The 8,319-nt window shown below is 40.0% G+C and overlaps 1 non-coding gene across 1 annotated transcript; it reads left to right on the top strand.

The window, feature by feature from the left end:
- The first annotated feature begins 524 nt into the window (after positions 1-524).
- On the top strand, positions 525-625 carry LOC116272515. The gene has a single exon (XR_004181185.1). It is a non-coding gene; the product is annotated as a small nucleolar RNA U13 (small nucleolar RNA).
- The last annotated feature ends 7,694 nt before the right edge of the window (positions 626-8,319 follow it).

Raw genomic sequence — 8,319 nt, 5'->3', positions numbered from 1 at the left:
CTCACCAATCTGTATCTCCTTTCAACCACACCAAAAATATATAGTTCTCAATGAAACCAAACAATCACTTTTCTTTAACCTACAACACGGCAGTCTTAAAATAGCAATACCAACTCTACCACCAACAATATGACTACTGAGAACAGTTCAAGGTTTTGTTTTTGTGTTTTTTGTTCTTTTTGTCCTTAGGCTTGATCTCAATGGGAATATATGGCCAAATTGCTGTTTTAAAGTCATTTGAAAGCTGGGCATGGCGGCTCATTCCTGTAATCCAAGTACTTCGGGAGGCCAAGGCAGGAAGATCATTTGAGACCAGGAGTTTGAGACCAGCCTGGGCAATATAGTGAGACATTGTGTCTACAAAAAGTTAAAAATTTAGCTGAGCGTGGTGGCACGTACCTGTGGTTTAAGCTATTTGGAAGGTCGAGGTGGAAGGATTGCTTGAGCCCAGAAGGGGGAGTCTGCAGTGACCCAAGATCAGAGACATAGTCTCAAAAATAAAAAAAAAAAAAAATCATTTGAGGTTGCTTTTGTAGCTTAAGTGTGATGATTGAGTTCGCATGTGCACGTGTGAGATATGCCCCCTTGAACCTTGTTACAGCATGGCCACATTACCCATCTGACATGAAAAAATATAAAATAAAATAAAGTCATTTGAGTTCATTTCTCTTTGTTTCATAATGGTGTTTATTGGCTACACAAATATAATCACTTATTTTATTTTTGCTTTGGGGGATTATGTTTTTATTTAATTTTGTTTTATAATTTAAAAAAATTTATGTTTCTAAAGACAAATATTTGGAATATTCAAAGATAAAATATATTCCTCCCTCTCGTCTTCTATACAGCTATTTAAAAATATTTTTTATTCCCTTATTGGTTTTTATAATGTAAGCAAATGCATACCTACAGAGATAGGTAGATAGGTTCTACTCTTTCTTTCATATGTAAATGGTAGCTTACTACACATATTTTTCTTCACTTTGCTTTTTTCATTTAACAATATACCCTAGAGATCACTTACTGTATAGAGATAATCCCCATTTTACACTGCAGTGTATCATTTTGTGTCTGAAGCATTGTTTATTTAACTATTGTGCTATCGATTCTGATTGTCGCCAGTCTTTTGTTATTACAAATAATGTTGTAACAGTACCTTATACATACACAGTGTCATATTTTTGCTATTGTGGCTTTGGGATAGTGTTCTAAAATCTAGATTTTTAAAAGATAAATTTCAGTATGATTGCTGAGTCAAATGGTAGATGCACATATAATATTGCTAAATTTCCCCCATTCCCCTCCATCGTGATGATGCCATTTTTTATTCCTACCAGCAATGTAGAAGAGTGTTTGTTTCACCTTAGCCTCACCAATAAAGTATGTTGTCCAAATGTTGGATTTTTGCCAATCTTACTGGTGGGAAATGGTATCTTAGTGTAGCTTCAATTTACACTTATAAGTGAATGATATTGAGCATCTTTTCCCAGGGTTAAGTGTAATTCTCACTTCTTTTCCTGTGCATTGTCTGTTCATATCTCTGATGAGGCTTTTCCTCATGTTTCAAGTTACTATATTTTTGTTAACTAACACAGCCTTAAATTCTAGCAAGATCTGAATTGCCAAAGAGACCTCAGGTCCTATGGAAACTCAATTGGAGGGTGGGTATGGGGACGATGGAGTATCACAGACATGTACTTAGCACATGGATAAAAACACAAAGATTTTCAAGTATTAATTACAGTTTTGAAATTTAAGAAATATTGGATTTCTTGGATATTTAAGTTTATTTTATTAATTCATTAATTCAAGTAATATTTGTTGAACACACATTATGTCCAAGCACTGTTTTAGGCACTGGAGATACAAGAGTGAACATATTTTCCTTCCTCAGAAAGTAATGGAAAAAGAAATGACATTATTCTCCTGATTCAGGCTGAAAGATCATCTCTAAAAGAATAGACTATTCTTTCATATGATTTTCCCCATATTCCCATTTGCCATATTCATAAATTGCAGGTCAACCCCACTGATAAGTCAAAAGCAGAGGTAAAAATGCTGGTTTCTTCCATACAGATGACTGTTGGTGCTAGAAGAGGATCTTGAACCACTTCCTGACTCATTCTCTTATCAATAAGAGGGAAAAAACTCCAGAGACCTTGCCACTGTTCAAAGTCACACAAAGCCAGAGCACCTGGTTTTCAGGTCTTCCTCGATTATTTCCATGGCATCAAACTGATAGAGAAGTTAAGGGAGCAGAAATAACATAAATACAACCCTGCCCTTTGGTCCTGTCTGGTCTGGAGAACAACCCTTATTAATGGGACCTTGGGCGATATTTGATAGTGGCATTGTTTCTCTGCTCTGCTTAACTGTTCCCCTGCCAAGCTACAGAGCTCTCCCCTGTCATGGAGTGGGTTCAAAGGAACTGCAGGATGTTTTTAGTTTCATAAAAAAAGACAATGAAAGCCAGTTAGAGAAAAATCGGAACAAGAAGATGAAAGTAACATGCTGGGAGAGGAGGAAAGCTGCCCTGAGCTGATAAACCATATAGATTGTTTCTGAAAGGAGAGACTAAGGCTTATGGTATGAAGAATTGTACTTAAGCAACGAACATTTTTATTTAAGGGTTCTCAATCTCTTTCTGGGGGAAAAAAAAATCTGTAAGACAGTCCAGAACTAAAACAGTTAGACCTAAGTTTGGGCTCTATCTTTGTCACTAACCAGCTGCGTGATCCTTGACAAGTCACTTTAATATCCCGAGCCTTGGTTTCCTCATCTGTAAACTGAGATGAATAATGCCTGGCTGATAATGTGGCTGTGAAGATTAAAATGGGTCATAACTTTGAATATGCTTTATAAAATTCAATTCTTCTTTCATTTCCTCAGCTGATTGTTCATGTTCCTCTAATACACTGTCCCCACCCTGGACAACCTCTAGCTGGTATACGCACACCACAAGATACTGAGACACGGAGACTGACTAGTTGTGAGGCTGATGTGTCTAGAAAGCTGCTCACTAAGTATTCCCGCAGGGTGTCTGAAGCCTCTTCCTGGATGCCTGGTGAGACGAGACACTTTGAATCCACCTTGCAAAGCTCCTGCTCCAAGACATCTGCAGCCTGTGCTCTGTCGAGCGATATGAAATAATTGCCCATTGGCACAATAAGCCCATCTCCTCTCCGGGCAGCACAAAAGAAAGCTCAAAAGCATCTCCGGTTTTGATTGCCAAGTGGGGGAGGCAGTGAAAGTAGACTAAATTATGCGTCCAGGTGCCTCTCTACAGAAATCCACTTCCGCCTCGCTGCTGCTCTGAAGGCGCGCAGTGGGTGTTGACGTCACCTTCGGCCACAGGAGCTTGAAGAGGCTGGGCCCTGGCTCCCTGGGGGGTCCGCTGGTGGATCAGGGCGTGCTCTCAGACTGAAAGTGCTGGAAGGCTCGCTTATTTTCGCCGTAGACCACACTGACAGGGGTCTGCCAAGGCTGCTGGGAATGTGGGAAGTGAACTTTAGGTGGAAACAGAAAAGCTTCTCTCTCCGTGGGTAGCCTTTTTTTTTTTTTTTTTTTTTTTTTTTTGTTCAGGAGAAAAAAAAAAAAAAAACCCATAGAAGCCTGCCAAGCCAAATAAACTATGCTCAATTAAGTCTTTCAACTGTGCAGTTCCTCTTGTTGATTTTATGAGGAAAAGGGCAGAATAGAAACATGATGGGCTTGTTTAAAATACTTTCAAAGGGAAGAACCTATATTCTCCTGCTTCCCAGCCCGTCCTCTCTCGGGCTTTCTTCCAGCCTCGCTGCAGGCCTTTCACTGTCATCTCCTCCATCTGTTAGAAAGCTGTCCTCAGAACCCGTCCTCGGCTGCTTTCTCACCGCACACCCTCACCCAGGGCATGTCCTCCATGTCATGCCCCTCATCCAGGCCTGTGACTCCCGAGGAGCTGAATCAGCCAAAACTCTCCCCTCCCCAACCCCCAGCTCCAGGCGCTTATACCTCACTCCCCACAGCTGTTTTTATTATTCGTATTCACTGCTACTCAATCCTGTCTTGTTTTCAAGAGGACTTAAGGTGGATTCCACAAATACATAAAAGATGAGAACTAAATAAAGGCAAAGTCACTGTGAAGATAAAATGAGGGCAAAAAAGGAGAGAGAGATGAAATCATGGACAAAGTTAGTTCACCAACTCCATTTGGAAAAAATTCTAAACAGTTCCTTGACATATATAAGTTTGACTCTGAACTTCCTAGCAATCATTGCAATAAGGAAAGCACAAGTTGTATATAATTCATGGTGCCCTTAACACAATGTGTCTATAGCAGACTTGCTTATGAGTAGCAAAAACTTAAGACCTAATGGGAATAGAAAAAAAAAAAAGAGGCCCGGTGCGGTGGCTCATGCCTGTAATCCCAGCACTTTGGGAGGCCAAGGCAGGCAGATCACCTGAGGTCAGGACTTTGAGACCAGGCTGGCCAACATGGCGAAACCTCGTCTCTACTGAAAATACAAAAATTAGCTGGGCATGGTGGCAGACGCCTGTAATCCCAGCTACTTGGGAGGCTGAGGCAGGAGAATCACTTGAACCCAGGAGGTGGAGGTTTCAGTGAGCCAAGATCATGAAAAAAACAAAAAACAAAAAAAAACTGAGCAGCAAAAATCTTCCTAGTAAGCAGACCTGAGAGAAAATTATCTGGTGGATTTTCATCAACGAGTAATTTACAATGTAGTGAACAGTGTCAACAATACTCTAGCAATAAATAAAAAAATGAGAGACCTAATATTGCTTCTAACAATTTCCTACAATGATGCCCAGTGGAATAACACTAAAGTAGTTATGTAAAAGAATTTCAGAGGGACTCAAGGTGATTCCAACCGAAGATGCAGATCCGATGGCTTGGCTTGAGACAAGGACAAAGTAAAGAATATTCTATACTTTGTACAGCTCTCTGTATTATTTCTTTTATTGGAAGTTTTGAAATGTATCAATCAGCAGTAAGTCCAAACTTATAATCTCTTGAAATTTCTGAGGTGCAAATATTCTTTGGATTTAAGTGCAAATATTCTTAAATTTAAGCCAGCCAAGAAGGGTGGAGTGGGGTTAGAGTGACATCCTTTTATGAAGGTTGAAATCCTTAATTTAGACACTTGCCCATGCAGAGGCCACTTCCCTGGTTTTGCATAAAGCTGGCTTGAAGGGCTACCAATGGGCAGAAAACAAGGTTTGCTCCAAACCAGGAATATATAAGCAGATGAGGTTAGGTCTCTATGCCTCAGAACAATGCTGCAACAGAAAGGAGAATGGTGAGGAGGAAGACTCATAGAAGAGATGCTAAAGGGATAAGATCTTCAAAACTGGCCACTAGTTGACTTGAAAAGAAAGTGGAGTCTAGGAGGACTCTCAGGTTGGGAAAAACTTTCATTCAGGGGCTCTTTTATTTTCATTGTATTGCTCTGAGCAAATCATTCCCTGTCCAGTAACTGGACAGCCCAGCTCTACAGGAATCAGCTGCAAGCTTCAAAGAGGTGCCTCGCCAGAGAAGATAACAAGAGAGGGACTCCCTCCAGCCCACACTTGAGGCCGAGTGACTGCAATCAGGAGCTAAGGCTTCTGAAGAGGGACAGTGCCTGAAACTGAGGTATAAACAGGCTCCCAGGGTCAGGGTCTCCCTGACGTGGGGAAGCCTGGAGGCTGTCCACCCTGAGGGCCTGGGCAAGTGCTTGTGGTCCCTACGCTTCATCCCCTTCGTCATCTGCTTGTAGTTCAGCTATAATGGACAGGTCCACACATGATGCCTCTGCACCTACTCAAGTGCACGCTACACTCTCCTTTATTCCCTCAGGAGATTTCTACCAACCTATGGGAAGGGCAGCTGGGAAGTGTGGGGGAGGTGACAGCCCCAGAAACATCCCTTAGCCAGTAGATACCTATGGGATGGAAGCGGTAGATAAATGCCCCAGCTGCTCCTCCCTTCAGTGCTACAATCCTGAGGCACATTCTACAGTTTCTCAGAGGGCCCCTAGGAGAATGAGCCCTAGTTGCCCAGGAAGCAGAAGTGACGGAACAAGGAAAGTGGGATAGAAAATAAATCAACAAAATCTGTGTTATGGAGTGGGCTATTGCTATGGGATCATCTCCTGAGTAAGGCAGGCATCATGATCGGAGGCTCTGCTTTCACAGAAACCTAAACTAAGCCAGCCTCTCTCCCAGAATTAGTGAGCTAGAAGATTGGGTCAGGGAACACTCCCCAAAAGGCATTAGGAAGGAATACAGTAATGGAAAATACAAAAGAAGAGTTAAGAGATCTGGCTGCTAGAAGTAGATGTGTCACTATTCAAATAATAAAAAGGAGGAGTTCCAGGAGCGGACAAGAAAATTTTTGTAATATTTCAAGTTAGTTTGTCTCTATTGAATTTTATTGAGTAGGTATCAATTGCCTTCTCACAATTTCTTATCTTCAATTTCTCCTGCCTTAAAGCTAAGGAAGTAGAGGGGAGACAAGTTCAATGGGTCAGGCATGTTGCCCTTGAGTCACTTCCCTTGGCCTCTGGTGATCAAAGCCACTTAGACCTCAGTTTGAGTTGGTCACCTCTCTGCTCTACAGCTAAGACACAATGGCTGTTGGCCTTCATATACCTCAACTCATTGGCTTATCTTCCCAGACATTTGAACTGCAACTTCTAATCATCATGGGGAATGACTTTCCAAGAGAGTAAGGTTGAAAATCTGGATGGGCACTCTCCTCATAAAGGAAAGAGGAGCAACTGTGGAGCTGTATTGTTCCTGGCAAGACAGAGGGGACAATCTTGGCTGTCTAGGATCAGAAGGACCTTTAGGCCCTGCCATACCAATCAGGGTCAGAAACCTCAAAATGAGTCTAGAAATTACAGCCTTCATTTTGGTGGCTCCTTAGACTAGCCCAACATCACTTTCCTCTCTCCTACTTTCTCTTTGTCCCAATACATGATTGTTCCTCTGCAACTCTGGGTGAATTTCCCATCCTATAAAATGGCAATGACTTTAGGAGTAACGCTGAGACCTAAGTGGAGGATTTTCCCATCATTTTTCTTTTTTTCTTTCTTTATTTTTTGTTGGGCAAGACAGGGAGGGCAGGTTTTGCCGAGAGAGATCAGGGACCTGCTTTCACTGGCTTTCTATACGAGCTACAGCAGCTACCTTTCAGCCAGACAGATCTTCTCTAGCCTCTCAGTGGAACCTGTGTGAGATTCATACATCAAGTCCCATTTTCCTGAGAGAAAAACTAAAGCATAACTAATAATTTGTTAAAGTGTATACTCTCTACATATATATGTCAGAGATACTTTTAAATGTATTATTACTAATCCAATATAAAATTTAATTGGAATGTTTTAAAATATTTTATTAACTCAAAATAGGGAGGGAAAAGGGAATTGTAACTGCAAAAACTCAAAACAAAACATAGAACAACAAACAGCAAAATGGTAGACTTTTAAAAACCATATCAATAATTAAGAATAAATGACTTAAATCCTTCCATTTAAAAGGCAGAGATTGTCAGAATGGATTTTTAAAACAAAGATCCACTTTAAATATCATAACAGAGATAGGTCGAATATAAAATAATGAAAAAAAATACCATAAAGACAATAGGCATAAAAACGTTGTCACATTAATTTACCAGAGATCAGTAGGATTATTTCTCTATTGACAAAAGCCAATTCAATAGGAAGACATGGCTATTTTAAATGTGTGTGCCTAATAACAGAACTTCAAAATAAATTAATCAAAACTGATAGAAATTTAAAAACCAGTATCATTTATAATAGTATCAATCATATAAAACTTTTAAATTTAACAAAATACTTGCAAAACCTTTACAGCGAAAGCTAAAAAATATATCTGAGAGAAATGAAAGAGACCTAATTAATAGAAAAGGTATGTCATTTTCATAAATTTGAATACTCAGTATTAAGATGTCAATTTTCCCCAACTTGATCTATTGATTGAATGCAATCCCAATCAAAATCGTAAGCATATATTTTATAAATGTAAAAGCTGATTCTTAAATTTATGTGGAAAAGCAAAGGATCTAGGCTCGCCAAAACAATCTTAAATAATCAAGAGGACTCTACAATGAAAAATGAAAACTGCACTCATCAAGACAGTGCAGTATTGGCAAAAAGATAGACAAGTGGATCAATGGATAGTTTTTAAACTGTGGTGAGTAGGTCTCTGTAGAAATGAGTGCCCACATTAAGGCTGACTGACTGTGATACTTGGTGCTAACAGATTTAGCACCAAGATTTAACATCACTTGTATTTTCACAAGGGTTGTTAACGTTT

This window comes from Papio anubis, chromosome 1 (genome assembly GCF_008728515.1).
Source record: "Papio anubis isolate 15944 chromosome 1, Panubis1.0, whole genome shotgun sequence".
NCBI lineage: Eukaryota > Metazoa > Chordata > Mammalia > Primates > Cercopithecidae > Papio > Papio anubis.
The sequence above is the reverse complement of the archived record's forward strand: the minus strand, read 5'-3'. Positions and strand labels throughout refer to the sequence as shown.